Source organism: Orycteropus afer, unplaced genomic scaffold (assembly GCF_000298275.1).
Source record: "Orycteropus afer afer isolate SDZICR_OR568_19922 unplaced genomic scaffold, OryAfe1.0 scaffold00331, whole genome shotgun sequence".
Taxonomy (NCBI): Eukaryota; Metazoa; Chordata; class Mammalia; order Tubulidentata; family Orycteropodidae; genus Orycteropus; species Orycteropus afer.
This window is the reverse complement of record NW_006921918.1, coordinates 3,105,779-3,123,515: the sequence shown is the minus strand read 5'-3', so window position 1 is coordinate 3,123,515 and position 17,737 is coordinate 3,105,779.

The following is a 17,737-nucleotide window of genomic DNA, read 5'->3' as shown; positions in this document are numbered from 1 at the left end:
AAAAAAAAAAAAAAAAAGATTCATATAACTGAATGATTAATTTGACTCCTTCAGGTCTCACAGCTACTTTGGGAAATGTCTTTTTTCTAACAAGTTTTCTGTAGCAGTGTGATTTCTATCTAAACTTGTAGAACCACAAATACTTGAGTATTTTTCAACTTTTTGCTTTTTGGTGATAAATTCAAAGTACAAAACAGTCAGTTATCAAGAGAAAAGAGAGAGAGAAAAAAAAAAAAAAGAATTAGGGCTATCTTAATTATTTATTTATTATTGTGATTTGGGTGACAGTTTACAGAGCAAATTCACTTTCCATACAGCAGCTCACATATACTTTGTCTCATGACACTGACTGTAATTTCCAATAATGCAACAGCTCCTCTCTTAGTTCCTCACCATAGTTATCTCTTCCCTGTGTCCTTCTCTCCCATGTACTCCTGCCCCCCATGTTGTTTCCCTATACATACACTGCCCTTCCATTCTCCCATGATGGATCTCTCCAAGGAATGTATCTACCTAATGTAAATGTTCAGCTAATATGCTTGGTTTTTTTTTTTTTTTTTTTTTTTGTCTGGAAGCCACAGGAGTGGGCTTAATTCCAGACCTGAAGGGCAACTAGAGGCCGTAGTCTCAGTGGGTCCATCAGGCTCTATCATTTTTTTAAAATGATTTTGAGTTTTATTCCACATTGTTCTCCCACTCTATCTAGGATCTCCTATATAGGTCCGCCTCTGAATGGTTGACAGTGGTAGCCAGGCACCATCTAGTTCTTTTGGTCTCATAGTTGTATAGGCTGAGGATCACATGATACACCAGTCACTTGAACAAATTGTTTCCATTTGTCTTTGGTTTTCTTCATTCTTCCTTGCTCTGGACCAGGAGAGACGCATTGTTGCATCTAGATGGCTGCTTGCAAACCTTTAAGATCCCAGGTGCTACTCACCAAAGTAGACTGTGGAACAATGTTTTTGTGTAGTATGTTATGCCAATCGAGCTTATTGTCCCCTGGGACTATGGTCCTGAGCCCACAGGTCCAACTACTCACTCCCTTTGGGTAACTATTTGTGGCCAAGAATTGACTACAACCTTGTCCCTTGTCAGCTCTACTGTGTACCTGGGAATTCTTACAGAAATGCCAATATACCATCTGAAACACATTGAAACATTGTCTGCAACCCAATACATGGTCTTGGGCTCACTGTCCCCTGCACTGACATACCTAATAGTTCAGTCTGTCCACCCATCTATCCACCTGTATACGAACATTTGTCTTCACTGACAACATAGTACTGTATGTGCAAAAGGGTTCATCTTTGTTGTCTGTACCTCCCATGAATCTCAGCATGTCTTCGTCTTCCTCAGTGCTACCGTGTTGATCCTCACATTTGGTACCTTGATTAGGGATAGTCTTAAAAGCCAGTGATTGGGAGCATCTCTCTGTCAAGATGCCTAGTATTTCACTGTTTGAGTGTTCATATCTGTGCTTTGAAAGTACTGTTTAAGAACACGGCAAAAAAAATGAAATTCTTAATAGGAATAACCCCATATTTCTCTAATTGGAACATAAATCCTCCCTAAATTAGCAAGGATGTGTCAGACAGTATATAGATAAATCAGTCACTTGGTAAGATTTCCTTAGAATGAAAATTTTATCAAATGGTGAAGAAGTTTAAAGAAATAACATTCTAACAAATACTGCTGGATGTAGGGCAAAATTGGATGCAAATTTAATGTGACTTTTAAGTGAATCTTTAGAAATCTCAGTGATTTCTAATCCCAAAGATGGGGATCTTCGCACTGTGCCCCTACAATATCCCCCTTCCTCTGTGCCAGTACAATCACTGTACAAGTACAAGCAGTTCATTAAAGAGCGTAAATTGAAAAGACCTGGAATGAGCCATAGCGACCCCTCCTTGGGTTTCCGAGGCTGTATCTCTATAGATGTAGATTGCCCAAACTTCCTCCTGAGTTTAACATTGTAATTAACTTAAAATAATTTTCATTAATGATAAATATTAAATAATAAATATTTCTTCTCTCCTTTTCCCCACTTTATTCTATTTCCATAGATAATATTAGATTTCACAGTATTCTAAAGTCTTGAACTATTTTAAATTTACTAATTGTTCACACATTCATTAACACTCAAGTCCTATAAAAGACAAAAGACTAATTTAGGGAAATGGTATTGTATGGTACACAGGCAGACCTCTGAGATTTTTAGTAAACAATCAGCTAAGAAATTAAGACTGGAGAGAGAATCTTGTATGTTGAAACAAGGAAAAGAAAATTGGAGATTGAGATAAAAGGTAAAGTTTAGGTAATAAAAGTTCTGTGGCCCTAAAGATGTAAGAAAATATCTTTCCTGAGCAGGTCGACCCTATTTCTAAGGCCACGGTTGAAGGATACATCTGACATCTGAGCTGGTTTCTCTGCTTGCAGTTGGTCTCAAGAATAAGCTTCCAATAGTTGTCAAGTAAATCTTTCACACACAAACCTGCAGATACACACACACAGCTTCATAAAATTTATAAGTGTTATTGGCAAATAATAAAATTATATAAGTAACCTATTATTACAAGAGAGAAGAGAGAGCACTTGGTCTTGAGAAGGAGGCAGAAAAGGACATTACCAATGTAAGCGGGACGGGGGAGAAACTGAAAAAGTAGCAAACGATCACCTCTACCAGCAAGAAACTATTTCTTTAATTAATTTCATATGTATTGTGTATCTAGTATGACTGTAGTAGCTCTGGTGGCATAGTGCCTGAGGCATTTGACTGCTAACCAGAAGTCTGGCAGTTCAAACACACCAGCCACTCCTTGGAAGGAAGACCGGGACAATCTACTTCCGTAGTGATACTGCCTTGGAAACCCAAGGAGGGGTCACTATGAGTCTGATCTGACTCCGTGGCAGTAAGAATGTTGTCCTATAATAAATTTTACAGAAATAAATTTGATTGAAGACTTTCATCTTTCCACTTAGTCCTTTCTTAGATGTTGTCAAAATGGCCTCCTCATTTTATTTAAATACACAGATTTCAGAAAGATATATTATTAAGAAGCATGTAAAGGTTTATATGCATTAACAGCTGGTCAAGTACCAATTTGAATGGTGTATTCCCTAAGACATTTGACTGCTAACATTAAGGCTGGTGGTTCAAACCCACCGGCCACTCCTCAGAGGAAGATCAGGCAACCTAATTCCAATACTGCCTCAGAAACCCAAGGAGGGGTTAGTATGAGTCGGATCCTACTTGACGGCAGTGAGTTTGGTTTTGATTTTTTAGCATAATTAAAGTGTATGTATATGCATGAGTTATAAATTATGCCCTTCTGCAATAACATTTACTGACAGTCTCACAATCTTTTCTGACTAGGACAATAAGCTCCTTAGCTGAGAGTAGGACCCCTGGTAGTGTAGTGCCTTAGGCACTTGACTGCTAACCAGAAGGCTGACGGTTCAATCCCACTAGCCACTCCTCGGAAGGAAGGTTGGGCAATCTACTTCTGTGGTGATACTCCCTCGGAAACCCAAGGAGAGGTCACTATGAGTCGGTTCTGACTCAACAGCACATAACAACAACAACAACAACTAGTTGAGAGAGACTCCATTCTTCCTTTGCAATAAGTCAGCTTCTCAGGGACCACTGATAAACCATTTAATCTCAAGAAATCATTGCCCAACACTTCCTCCAAACAGAATGCAAATTTCCAAAACATAGAGGTTTTGCCTGTTTTTCTCTCATTTTGCTGCACCTGGGTGGCTTGCATGTTGCTGTGATGCTAGAAGCTATGTCACTGGTATCACAAATACTGCAGGTGCACCCATTGTGGGCAGGTTTGAGCAGAGCTCTGAGACAAAGACAAGGAAGGGGGGCTTGTTGATCTACCTCTGAAAAATATTGGCCAATGAAAATCTTCAAAAAGCAGCAGAACTTTATCTGATATCATGCCAGAAGATAAACCTCTCAGGATGGAAATCATGCAAAATGTGACAGGGGAAGAGTTACCTTTAAAAAGTAGAATTGACTTTAATGACAGAAATGGAGTTAAGCTTCTGGACTTTCATTTGCTGATGTGGCACAACTCAAAATGAGAAAAGCTGCAAATAACCATTAATAATTGGAACATTAGGATTTACCAAGTATTGATCTTGAAAAATTGGAAGTCATCAAAAATGAATTAGAACTCAGAAAGATAGACATCCTAGGAATTATTTAGCTGAAATGAACTTCTTGAATCAGATGATCATATGGTCTACTACACTGGGCATAACAAACTGAAGAGGAATGGTGTTGTATTTACTGTCAATGACTGAGATCAAACATGTTGAGAAAACATCAAGAATATCATACATGAAGAAAGGAAAAGGTCATTAAAAAGACAAGAGAGAAATAAAAGACCAAAATGGATGTCAGAAAAGACTCTGAAATTTGCTCTTAAACATAGAGTAGCTAAGGTTAATGGAAGAAATGAAGCATTATAATGAAATATTCAAAGACCTGAAGTTAGGGCAAAAAAGGGAAGATCACACTAAATATTTATCAAGCTTCTAATATTGGAGAAAAAAATTCAAGCTTCGAGTTGTAATATTGTATTATATGGACAAAATTTTGAACAATGCAAAAAGCATCAAAATACAATGGAAGGAGGACACAGTCACTGTAACCAAAATATTGATTGATATTCAAGCATTTCTGGAGATAGCATATGATCAAGAATCACTGGTATTAAGGAAGAAGTCCAAGCTACAGTGAAAGTATTGGCAAAAAATTTTAAAAAATATATTAAAAAAAGTTTAAAAATGCTATAGGAATGGATGGGATAACAATTGAGATGTTTCAACAAACAGATAAAGTACGGGAAGTGCTCAGTCTTCTATGCTATGAAATTTGGAAGATATTTACCTGGCCAACCAAACAGAAGAGATTTTCACTTGCATTTATTCCAAAGAATGACGATCCAGCATAATCTATAAGTTATCTAAAAGTACCATTAATATCACCACATCTAAACCAAACTCACTGCCATTGAGTCAATTCTGACTCATAACAGCCCCCACTGAGTTTCCAAGGTTGTAAATCTTTACAAAACTAGATAGCACTATCTTTCTTCTGTGGAGTAGCTTATGGGTTTCAACCACCAACCTTTTGGTTAGCAGCCAAGTGTATTAACTACTACACCACCAGAGCTCCTTATATATAATATATACATACATAATTATAAATTTAACCTTACATTTACAGAAATAGACAAAGTCTTATTTTTCATGCCACAGGAGCAATGATTTGAACATCTGGGACAATCATATTAATCTCACACACAAGTAAAATTTTGCTGAAGATAATTCAAAAACAGTTGTAGCAGTACATAGACAAGAAATTGCTGGAAATTATAAGCTAGAATCATAAGAGGACATGGAACAAGGAATATTATTGTGGACACTAGATAGATCTTGGCTGAAAGCAAAGAATACCACAAAGATTTTTAGCTGTGTTTTATTGATTGTGCAAAGGCATTCAACTGTGTGGATCATAAAAAATTATGGGTAAACTTGCAAAACATGATAATTCAAGAACACTTGTCTTAATGTGACACAACTATTTAAAGCAAAGAGGCAGTTGTTCTGACAACAAGGGCATACTGCCTGGTTAAAAATCAGGAAAGGTGTGTATCAATGTTGTGTCCTTCCACAATACTTATTCAATCTGTATATTTAACAAATAATCTGGGAAGCTGGACTATATGAAGAAGAAGACAGCACCAGGATTGGAGGAAGACTCATTAAGAACCTGTGATACACAGATGACACCATCTTGCTTGCTGAAATTGAAGAAGACTTGATGCACTTACTAATGAAGATTGAAGATTAGAGCCTTCAGGATGGATAGTCATCACAAAGAAAACAAAAATCCTCAGAACTGTATCAATAAGCAACATAATGATGAATGGAGTAAATATGGAAGTTGTCAAGGATGTCTTTTTTCTTGGATCTATGATAAATACCCATTGAAACAGCAGTCAATAAATCAAACAACATATTTCATTGGATAAATCTCTTGTAAAAGACCTTTAAATCCTTAAAAGCAAAAATATCACTTTGCGAGTTACGATGCCTCTGACTCATATTGTTTTCAATTGCCTCATATGCATGTGAAAGCTGAACAATGAATAAGGAAGACCAAAGAATTGAGGCCTTTGAATTATTGTGTTGGGAAAGAATATTGAATGTGTCATAGACTTCCAAAAGAATGGACAAAATTGTCTTAGAAGTACAGCCAGAATGTTCCTTAGAAGGGAGGATGGTGAGACTTTGGGTCATGTATTTCAACATATTTTCAGGAGGCACCAGTCCCTGGAGAAGAATTTCATGCTTGGTAATTGTGGGGGTTATGTTTGTGTGGCAACTCGGCTGGGCCTGGTTGAATAGCTGGGCAGCTGGTGGTAGTTATTCCCCATGAGGAGACTGACAATAGACTCCATGGTGGGATCTACCACAAGCAGCTGAGTAACTGCTTTGGGGATGTTGTCTGCTTCTTGTACATATGCAGCAGCATTAGGAATGGTCTCTAGCCTATGGCACACTTGGACCCTGCATGTAGCCATGTCATTGCTCAGCAGCTTGCTGTGCTCTGCTGACCTTGGCACTTACAATGGACTTAAGTTAATGACCTGCCATGTGGTTTGGTAATATTGGGACTGTGCCTTTTTACTTGTGAACCTTGGGACTTCTCAGCCTCAGCAGACAGCAGCTGTCACTGGAGGCAGAGCTGGACCCCAAGGTTAAGGGGTTTTCACCCATCCCCTCAAGTCTGGCACTTTGAACTTGGAATTAAAGCCTCTAAATTGTAAGAATAAACTGTTTGTTAAGGCCATCCCATTTGTGGTATATTCTTGTCAGAGCAGCACAAGGTAACCAGAACAGTAATACAGACATTAAGGAAAACACTCTACTAGATGTACTGATACAGTGACTTCAACAATTTGCTCAAATATAACAATGATAGTGAGGATGGTACAGGACTGGGTAGTATTTCATTCTATTGTGCGTATAGACACCATGAGTCAGAACTGACTCAAAGGCAATTGGCAATAACAACAGTACTGTGGGTTATAGGATGTTGTTATTTTGTTGTTAAGTGCTGTCTAGTCAGCTCCTACTCATAGCAACCCTATGTGCAACAGAATGACACACTGCCTGGTCATGTGCCAGCCTCATAATGCTTGTATGTGTGAGCCTGTTGCTGCAGCCACTGTGTCAATCCATCTCGTTGGGGGCCTTTCCTTTTATTCACTGACTCCCCCCCCCACACACTTTACCAAGCATGATATCCTTCTCCAAGGAATGGTCAATTCTGACAACCTGACCAAAGTAGGTGAGACAAAGTCTGGTTATTCTCTCTTCCAAGAAACATTCTGGCTGCACTTCTTCCAGGAAAGTTTTGGTAGTTCTTCTGACAGTATATGGGATTTTCAGTATTCTTTGTCAGCACCACAAGTCAAAAGTATCAACTCTCCTGTGGTCATTCTTGTTCATTATTCAGTCCTCCCATGCACATGAAGCTATTGAAAACACCATGGCTTGGGTTAGGAGCACCTTAATCTTCAAAAAAACATCTCAGCTCTTCAGCACTTTAAAGAGGTCTTTAGCAGCAGATTTGCCAGGTGCAATACATTGATTTCTTGCTGCTTCTTCCATTGGTGTTGATGGTGGAACCAAGTGATATGAAATATTTTACAACTTCAATCTTTTCTCCATTTACTGTGATACTGCTTATTGGTCCAGTTATGAGGATTTTAATTTTCTTTATGTTGAGGTGTAATCCATACTGCAAACTGTGCAAACACTTCATCATTAAGTGTCTTCAGGCATTTTCACTTACACCAAGCAAAGTTGTGTCATTTGCATATTGCAGGTTGTTAATGAGTTTGTTAATGAGTCTTTGTCCAATCCTGATGCTGCATTCTTCTTCATATACTCTAGCTCCTTGGATTATTTGCATAACATACAGATTAGGAAGTAAAGTGAAAGGATATTACCCTGATCCATTCCTTTCTTGGTTTTAAACCATGCAGGTTCCTCATGAGCACAATTAACTGCTCAGGAATTCTCATTCTTCTCAATGTTATCCATAATTTGTTATGATCCACACAGTCAAATGCTTTTGCTAGTCAATAAAACACAAGTAAACATCTTCCTGATGTTCTCTGTTTTCAGCCAAGATCCATCTGACATCAGCCATGATATCATCTCTCGTTCTACATCCTCTTCTGAATCCAGCTTGCATTTCTGGAAGTTCCCTATCAATATAGTGCTGCAACTGTTTGCATTATCTTCAGCAAGATTTTACTTGCAAGTGGTATTAATGATATTGTTTGATAATTTCCACATTCTGTGGGATCACCTTTCTTTGGAATAGGTACAAATATAGATTTCTTCCAGTCAGTTGGCCAAGTAGGTGTCTTCAAAATTTCTTGGCATAGACAAGTACTTGCCTCCAGTACCGTATTCATTTGTTGAAACATATCAATGGGTATTCCATCAATTCCTGGAGCTTTGTTTTTCGCCAACACTTTCAGTGCAGCTTTGACTTCTTCCTTCAATACCATTGGTTCTTGATCACATGCCACCTCCTGAAATACATGAACATTTACCTATTCTTTTTGGTACAGTGACTCTGTGTATTCTTTCCATTTTCTTTTGATATTTCCTGCATTATTCAATATTTTGCCCATAAAATTTTTCAATATTGCAACTCAAGGCTTGAATTTTTTTCTTCAGTTCTTTCAGCTTGGGAAATTCTGAGTGTGTTCTTCCTTTCTAGTTTTCTAACTCCAGATCTTTGCACATTTCATTATAATGACTTTGTCTTCTCCAGTTTCTCTTTCACATCTTCTGTTCAGCTCTTTTATCTTGTTATTTGTTGCACTTGCTTTAGCTACTTTACATTCAAGAGCAAGTTTGAGAGTCTCTTCAGTCATCCATTTCAGTCTTTTCCTCCTTTCCTGTCTTTTTAATGATCTTTTGATTTGTTCACATATGTTATTCTTGATGTCATCCTACAATTACTCTGGTGTTTGGTCACTGGTATTCATTGTGTCAAATCTATTCTTTAGATGGTCTCTAAATCCAGGATAGGATATTATCAAGGTCATATTTTGGCTATCATGGACTTGTTTTAATGTCTTCAGCTTCCACTTGAACTTGAATAATTCTGTTCCACAGTTCACTCCTGGCCTTGTTTGGCTAAAGATACTGAGCTTCTTCATTGCCTCTTTTCACAGATGTAGTCGATATGATTCCTGTGTATTCCATCTGGTGAACTCCACATGTTATGAACTTCACTGTTATGTTGTTTAAAGAAGGTATGTGCAATGAGTAAGTAATTTGTCTTGCAAAACTATATCATGCTATCTCCAGCATCATTTCTATCATCAAGGCCATATTTTGCAACTAGTTGTGATTCTTCTTTGTTTTGCACTTTTGCATTACAATCACTAGTAATAATCAGCACATTTTGATTGCATGTTTGGTCAATCTTAGACTGCAGACGTTGGTAAAAATCTTCAATTTCCTCTTCTTTGGCTTTGATGGTTGGTGCATAAATTTGAATAATAGTAGTATTTATTGGTCTTCCTTGTAGGTGTATGGATATTATCGTATTCTTGACAGCATTGTACTTCTGGATAGATCTTGAAACATCTTTTGTGATAGTTAATGCCAAGCCATTCCTCTTCAATTTATCATCCCTGAAACAGTAGATCATATGGTTGTCTGATTCTATATGGTCAATACCAGTCCATTTCAACTCACTAATGTCTCAGATATTGATCCTTCTATGTTCCTTTTCTTTTTTGACAGCTTTCAATTTTTCTAGACTCATGCTTTGTACACTGTGTGTTCTGATTGTTAATTGATGTTTGCAGTTGGTTTTTTTTTTTTTCCCATTTTGAGTCATGTTACATCAGCAAATGGAAGTCTCAAAAGCTTTACTTCATCCATATCATTAAGGTTGACTCTATTCTGAGGAGGAAGCTCTTCCCCAGTCGTATTGAGTGCCAACCTGATGGACTCATCTTCTGACACTATATCAGACAATGTCAAAGATATTCATTATGTTTTCCAGTAATTGATCAGATAGTGTTTTACTGCTATTCATAAGATTTTCACTGGCCATTTCTTTGAGAAGTGGATGGCCCCTTCCTTCTTCTGAGTCTATCTCAGTCTGGAGGTGCCACTGAAACCTGTCAATCATGGGTGACACTGTTGGTATTTGAAATAATGGTAGCATAGTCTCCAGCCTCACAGCAACAGCCAAGCTACCACAGTATGACAAACTGACAGACAAGTAGTGGAGATTATAAAATTTAGCCCTCTTAATAAAACTTTATCAGTAATATTCTACCAATTGGTATTTATAAAATAATTTATATTGAATGTTTACGGTTGGTCAATTTAATATATATTAACTTTTTCTGTGCATCCTTGTTGATTAATTTTGGATAGGTCTCACTTTTCTATAATTACTCAATAGGAAGTATTTATAATAAATATGTTGTGAATCTATTATTCCACCTCTGTTTTTTTTCTGGAAATTCTGATACAAATTCAGGAACTTCCTTGAAGTTGAGTGATGTTCACGTGACAATAAGCTCTATTAAATCCATTGCAGAGTAGTATTTAAGGGAGTATCTTCTTCATTGTGAGCTACTTTATGCATCTCCCAGTTTGTAATAAAAGATAGAAATGCCTAAACTGAGGAAAGTTTTAAAGATCTCACAGTATACCTTGAAATTCTTTTCATTACACTGATTTCCTCTGTCTCACTAACAAAATTCACTTCTGCATACTTTAGCTGCTACAGAATAGTTAAGAATTGTAAATCCCTGGTTTGCTAGGGTTTCAAAATGAAACTGGGACACACTTGATTTTTCTTAGCATAATCTAATCTCCCATCTTTTCAGATAGTCTTATCTCAGTACAGTGCTCTCAACATTTCTGTCCTCAAATGCATCTCAGTCTTGTCCTTCATTGGCAGGAGAATTCACTAATAAGTCATTTAGTGATGTTATTCACTCAGGGCTGTATAGTCTCTTCTGAGTGGGAAGTATTTTTCTCTGCCTCTCTCCCAAGCATAAGGTTTGTCACCTTATGGTTTGAATCCTAAAAATCTTTTATCTTGCTTCAGGACAGTATTAGCAGCTTTTGTTTTGTAAGACTGAAAGCAGACATTGTGACACACACGTGAAATAAACATTCTACCTGCCTCTGGTACTTTTGAAAAAGATAGCAATTCAAGCAAGCAAAAAATGCTGCTGCTACTCAAAAAAAAAAAAAAAAACCTCACTGCTGTTGAGTCGGATCCAACTCATAGAGACCCCTCCTTGGGTTTTCGAGGTGGTATCACTATGGAAGTAGATTGCCAAACCTTCCCTCCAAGGAGTGGCTAGTAGGTTTGAACTGCCAGCCTTCTAGTTAGCAGTCACATGCCTTAGGTACAAATAACCAAACTCTGCAGAGAAATGTAGTTTCCCTGAGAGAGGGAACACAATGTTGACTTTGTAAGCTGAAGTTTTTGTGAGACTGATGGAAATGTCACTGCTACTTGAATACATGCACATAAGGAGCTCTGGTAGTGCCGTGCCTAAGGCATTTGACTGCTAACCCGAAGGTTGGCACTTCAACCCACCAGCCACTCTGTATAAGGAAGATGAGACAATCTAATTCTATAAAGATTTATGCTGAGTTTGTAAGATAAAGTTTTTGCAAGACTGATGGAAGTGTCATTGTTACTTGCACACTTACATATGACTTTCCTTATTTTATTTGTGTGGAGAGGAAAGGGGAAGTCCAACATATTTTACTGAAAGTTCTGTGGCCAGAATTCTTGAATAAATCTCCCCATGCCCTAGGGTACAATGGTCTCTCTCCTTCAAATCAACTTCAAAATGAACTATATGGACTTGACTAAAAAGAACAAATATAAAATGAAATAGTGATGAATATAAGTTAAAATCAAATAGTTCTTCTAAAATATTAAATTCAAAAACAAAATCCATTGCTGTCCAGTTGATTCTGACTCATAGCAATCAAATAGGACAGAGTAGAACTACCCACAGTTTCTAAAAGTATAACCTCTACAGAAGCAGAATACCACACTTTCTTCCACAGGGCTGCTGATGGGTTTGAACCACCCACTTTTTGATTAGCAGCTTAGTGCTTACCCAATGTGCCACCAGATCTTCTTTTCCAAACATTACCTACTTTCTGTAAATATTGCATCCCCAATGAAAGAAACTTGTCACTTGTCCCTCATCTCTTTCCTAAATATCTGCAACTGTATCTCCTGTTATCTTGACTGGTAGATGCAGGCTTACAGTTTTATTTGATTAATTTGGGAAAATGTGGCAAATATTGTATTTAAATGCTGTGAAACATTTTCAAAACTTTCACAGCAATTTCAAAGATGGTCGGGTTCTATTAAATTGTAAATTGTCATTTTGCATTATTGGTTATGTTATCCTCTTTTTATGCTTTTAAAATCATCTTTGATAAGTTCACATACATTTACAAATTGACTGACTTTTACATACTCACACTTTACCAATCCTTATCCAAAATGGTTTCTGATTAAATATTAGGGTAACTCCATTTCATTCATGTAGGGATTTTTTAGTCTCACCTATTTTGGTCATATTGTCAGAAGGGACCATTCCTTGGAGAATGATGTCATACTTGGTAAGGTGGAGGGTCGGCGAAAGAGGGGGAGGCCTTCAACAAGATGGATTGACACGATGGCTGCGATGACGGGTTCAAGTATAGCAGGGATTGTGGAGCTGGTGCGGGATCAGGCAGTGTTTCTTTCTGCTGTATATGGGGTCACTATGAGTCAGAAATGACTCGATGGCACCTAACAACAACAACAACAAGGGATTTTAATCTTTAAGAGTATTTCCTTCTCCATTATGACACTCGTACTTTTTGTAATCCTATTATGCTAATTTGATTCTATATTGTAATATGAAAACTAGTAAAATGTGGATTATAACCCATCACAATATGAGAATGTTACCTCCTCCTTCACATCTGTCAGCCTCACTGAGTCCTAATTCTTTGCTTTCTGGAGCCATACAGATAGCTTGCAAGAAATAAATCTGAGAAAGTCCTTCTGTTTATTTGAAGTGAAAAAAATGTAGAATCAATAGGTAAAGAGAAATTAGAAGTGCTGGAAAGGGAAGCATTGGCATACATATAAAGCATTTTATCAAGTATCAGGGAAAGAAATTGTACTCAATATGTTTAAAAATACAATTGCTATTCAAGTCTCCCCCTTTTGCAGTTCAGTGCAGTTGAGAATGCTGAGTTCTGACACATGATAGGAATAGTACTTCAAAACACTTATTGTAGGATGAACAATCATATGTGAAGTGGATGGAAGAAAATCTAAATGAATCCACTGAATTATACATATATGCAAGTGAACTCTGTATCTCCACCACTGGTCTCTCTGTTTATCGTACTGTGGTGCTTTTGCCTGTTGCTGTGAGGATGGAGGCTTTGCCACTGGTATTACAAAAGCCATCAGGGTCACCCATGGTTGACAGGTTTCAGTGGAGCTTCGAGAATAAGACTGATGCAGAAGAAGGAAGGGTCCATCCACTTCTCAAAGAATCAGCCAGTGAAAACCTTATGAATAGAAGTAAAGCACTGTCTGATATATTACTGGAAAACATTATGAATAGCCCTGAAACACTGTCCTATATAGTGCCAGAAGGTGAGCACCTCAGGTCAGAAAGCATTCAAAATACGACAAGGGAAGGGTTGCCTCCTCAAAGCAGAGTTGATCTTAATGGCATACATGGAGTAAAGTTTTTGGGACCTCTATTTGCTGATGTGACATGACTCAAAATGGGAACAGCTGCAAACATTCATTAATAATTGGAACATGAGATGTATGAAGTATGAATCTAGGAAAATTGGAAGTTGTCAAAAAATAAATAGAACACATGAAAATAGATATCCTAGGCATCAGTGAACTGAAATAGACTGTTTTTTGCACTTTGAAATCAAACAACCATATGATCTACTGTGCTGGAAATGACAAATTGAAGAGGATTCATCATCACAAAAAGTGTTTCAAGATCTATCCTGAAGAACAATGCTGTCAATGATAGGATAATATTCATACCTATACAAGAAGTTAATAACTACTATTATTCAAATTTGAGAGCTCTGGTAGCATAGTACCTAAGGCACTTGACTGCTAACCAGAAGGCTGGTGGTTCAAACCCACCAGCCACTCCTCGGAAGGAAGGTTGGGCAATCCTACTTCCGTAGTGATACTGCCTCGGAAACCCAAAAAGGGGTTGCTATGAGATGGGGCCCACTCAATGGCACATAACAACAACAACAACATTATTCAAATTCATACACCAACCACCAAAGCCAAATAAGAAGAAATTGAAGATTTTTACCAATCTCTGCAGTCTGAAATAGAACAAACATGCAATCAAGATCTATTGACTTTTATTAGGGATTGGAATGCCAAAGTTAGAAACAAAGAAGAATCAATGGTAGCTGGAATATATGGCCTTGGTGATAGATGACCCCTGAGATCACATGATAGAATTTTACAAGACCAGTGTGTTGCAAATAATTTTTCAGCAACATAAATGGTGGTTATAAACTTGGACTTTGTCAGATGGAATGAAAAGGAATCAGATCAACTACGTCTGTGGAAAAAGGCTATGGAGAAGCTCAATATCTTCAGCCAAAACAAGATGATGTGCTGACTGTGGGACAGACCATCAACTGCTCATATGCAAGCTCAAGTTGAAGCTGAAGATAAATAAAACAAGTCCATGAGAAAAAAATATGACCTTGAACATACCACCTGAATTTAGAGACCATCTGAGAAACAGATTTGACTCATGGAACACTGACTGAAAAACAGAGGAATTATGGGATGACATCAAGAACATCATACGTGAAGAAAGCAAAAGGTCATTGAAAAGACAGGAAAGGAAGAAAAAAACAAAATTGGTGGCAGAAGAGACTCTGAAACTTGCTCTTGAATAGAGAGTAGCTAAAGCAAGTGGAAAAAATGACAAGATAAAAGAGCTGAACAGAAGATGCGAAAGAGCAGCTGGAGAAGATAAAGTCAATTGTTATAATGAAATGTGCAAAGACCTTTAGTTTGCAAACCAAAAGGGAAGGACATGCTTGGCATTTCTCAAGCTGAAATAACTAAAGAAAATATTCAAAGCTTGAGTTGCAATATTGAAAGATTCTATGGGCAAAATATTAAATGCTTCAGGAAACATCAAAAGATGATGAAAGGAATACACAGAGCTACTGTACCCAAAAGAATAAGTTGGTGATCATCTATTTCAGAAGGTGGCATGTAGTCAAGAACCAGTGGTATTGAAGGAAAAATCAAAGCTGCACTGAAGGAATTGGTGAGAAACAAGCCTTCAGTAACTGAAAGACTAATTAATAATTGATAAGTTTCAACAAACGGATGCTGTGTTGGAGGCATATATTCATCTATGCCAACAAACTTTGAAGAAGTTACCTGGCCAACTGACTGGAAAATATCTATATTTGTTCCCATCCCAAAGAAAGGTGATCCCACAGAATGTGAAAATTATCGAAAAGTATCATTAGTACCACAGGCAACTAAAATCCTGCTGAAGATAATTCAAAAGCAGTTGCAATACTCTATTGACATGGAACTACCAGAAATGCAAGATAGATTCAGAAGAGGATGTGTAGTGAGAGATATCATTGCTGATATCCGATGCATCTTGGCTGAAAGCAGAGAATACCAGAAATATGTTTACTTGTGTTTTATTGACTATGCAAAAGCATTTGACTCTATGGATCATAACAAATTATGGCTAACATGGAGAAGAATGGAAATTCCAGAATACTTAATTGTTCACATGAGGAACCTGTACATGAATGAGCAGCCCATCTTTCAAATAGAACAAGAGGATACTGTATGGTTTAAATTCAGGAAGGGAGTACATCAGGTTTTTACTATTTCATCATACTTAATCAATTTGTAAACTGAGCAAATAATCCTAGAAGGTGGACTATGCAAATAACTCAGCATCAGGACTGGAGGAAGACTCTCTAACAACTTGTGATATGCAGACAACACCTTGCTTGGTGGAAGTGAAAATAACTTGAGGCACTTAATGATGAAGTACCTGCGCAGTTTGTAGTATGGATTATACCTCAACATAAAGAAAATTGAAATCCTCATTACTGTACCAATAAGCAGCATCATGATAAATGGAGAGAAGATTGAAGTTATCAAAGATTTCATATTATTTGTTTTCATCATCAAGACCAACAGAAACAGTCAAAAAATAAGATGACATATTACACTGGGAAAATCTGCTGCAAAAGATCTCTTTAAAATGTTGAAGAGCAAAGATGTGTTTTTGAAGACTAAGACGTCGTACCTGCCCAAGGCATGGTATTTTCAATTGCCTCATATGCATGTGAAATATGGATAATGAGTAAGGAAGACCAAAGAAGAGTTGATGCTTTTCAGTTGTGATGTTGGCAAAGAACACTAACAGGAGCATGGACTGCTGGAAGAACAAATCTGTCCTAGAAGGAGTGTAGCTGGTCTCTAGTGCTGGATCTTCGAGATCATGTCTGTCTCATGTGTTCTCTGGGCAGAGGGAGTGCAGGCCCAGGGCTTCCTTCCCCAGCACCCTGACTCTTGCTGTTGCCCTCTCCTCCCTGTCGTATTTCTCCCAGGCTGAAAGCGGCACTGGACATGTTGGATGGGCAGGTCCCTACCAATGCTCAGAATGCCCCCGAGTGAGAGGTCAACAGCAAAGGAGACATAGGGAGCAGGGGGAGAGGACGAGTGGGCGAGGTGTTGCCAGAGGTGGCTGTGGGAGACCAAAAGCCAGCAGAGCTGCCCCTGACACCCTGATGCCCTAATAAGCAGCCTCCTCTTTCCATCAAGGCCTGCCAAGAAATAAAGGAGACACTTTGGACAATCAAAAAAGAATAGAAAGAAAGAAAGAAATGCATCCAGAATGCTCCTTGGAAGTGAGAATGGGCAGACTTCGTTTCACCTACTTTGTTCATGTTGTCAGAAGGGACCATTCCCTGGAGAATGATATCATGTTTGGTAAAGGTGAGGGTCAGCAAACAAAAGGAAGGCCCTCAAGTTGATGGATCGACACAGTGGCTGCAAAGATAGGCTCAGATATAGCAAGGATTGTGAGGCTAGTGCAGTGTTTTGTTCCATTATACATAATGTTGCTATGAGTTGGAGCTGACTGGATGGCACTGAATGACAAACAGCTTTGTATATGAAGTATATATATATAGGGGTCCCTGGATGACCAGCTCTACTGCTAGCCTAATGTTGATGTTTCAAACCTGTGCAGAGGCACCTTGAAAGACAGATTTTTGAGGATCTGCTTAAAGAAATTCACAAACTTTCAAACTCTATGAAAGCCTGTTTGGCCCAGTAGTCTAGAACTTAACTATTTATGGCAGCTAGGCACTCCATATCTGTATCTATATACTTTCCATGATGGCAGCAAATAGTGGCAATGACTGTGGTAACCTCTGCTGGTGATACCTATTTCATAAAACTCTATGACAGAGTAGGAAGAACTCAACTTGTGCAGCTTTTGTTTCTCTGTCCTGCATTCTGGTGCCTGGGCATCCTTCACTTGAGCTAAAGGAACCTGAAAGTGAA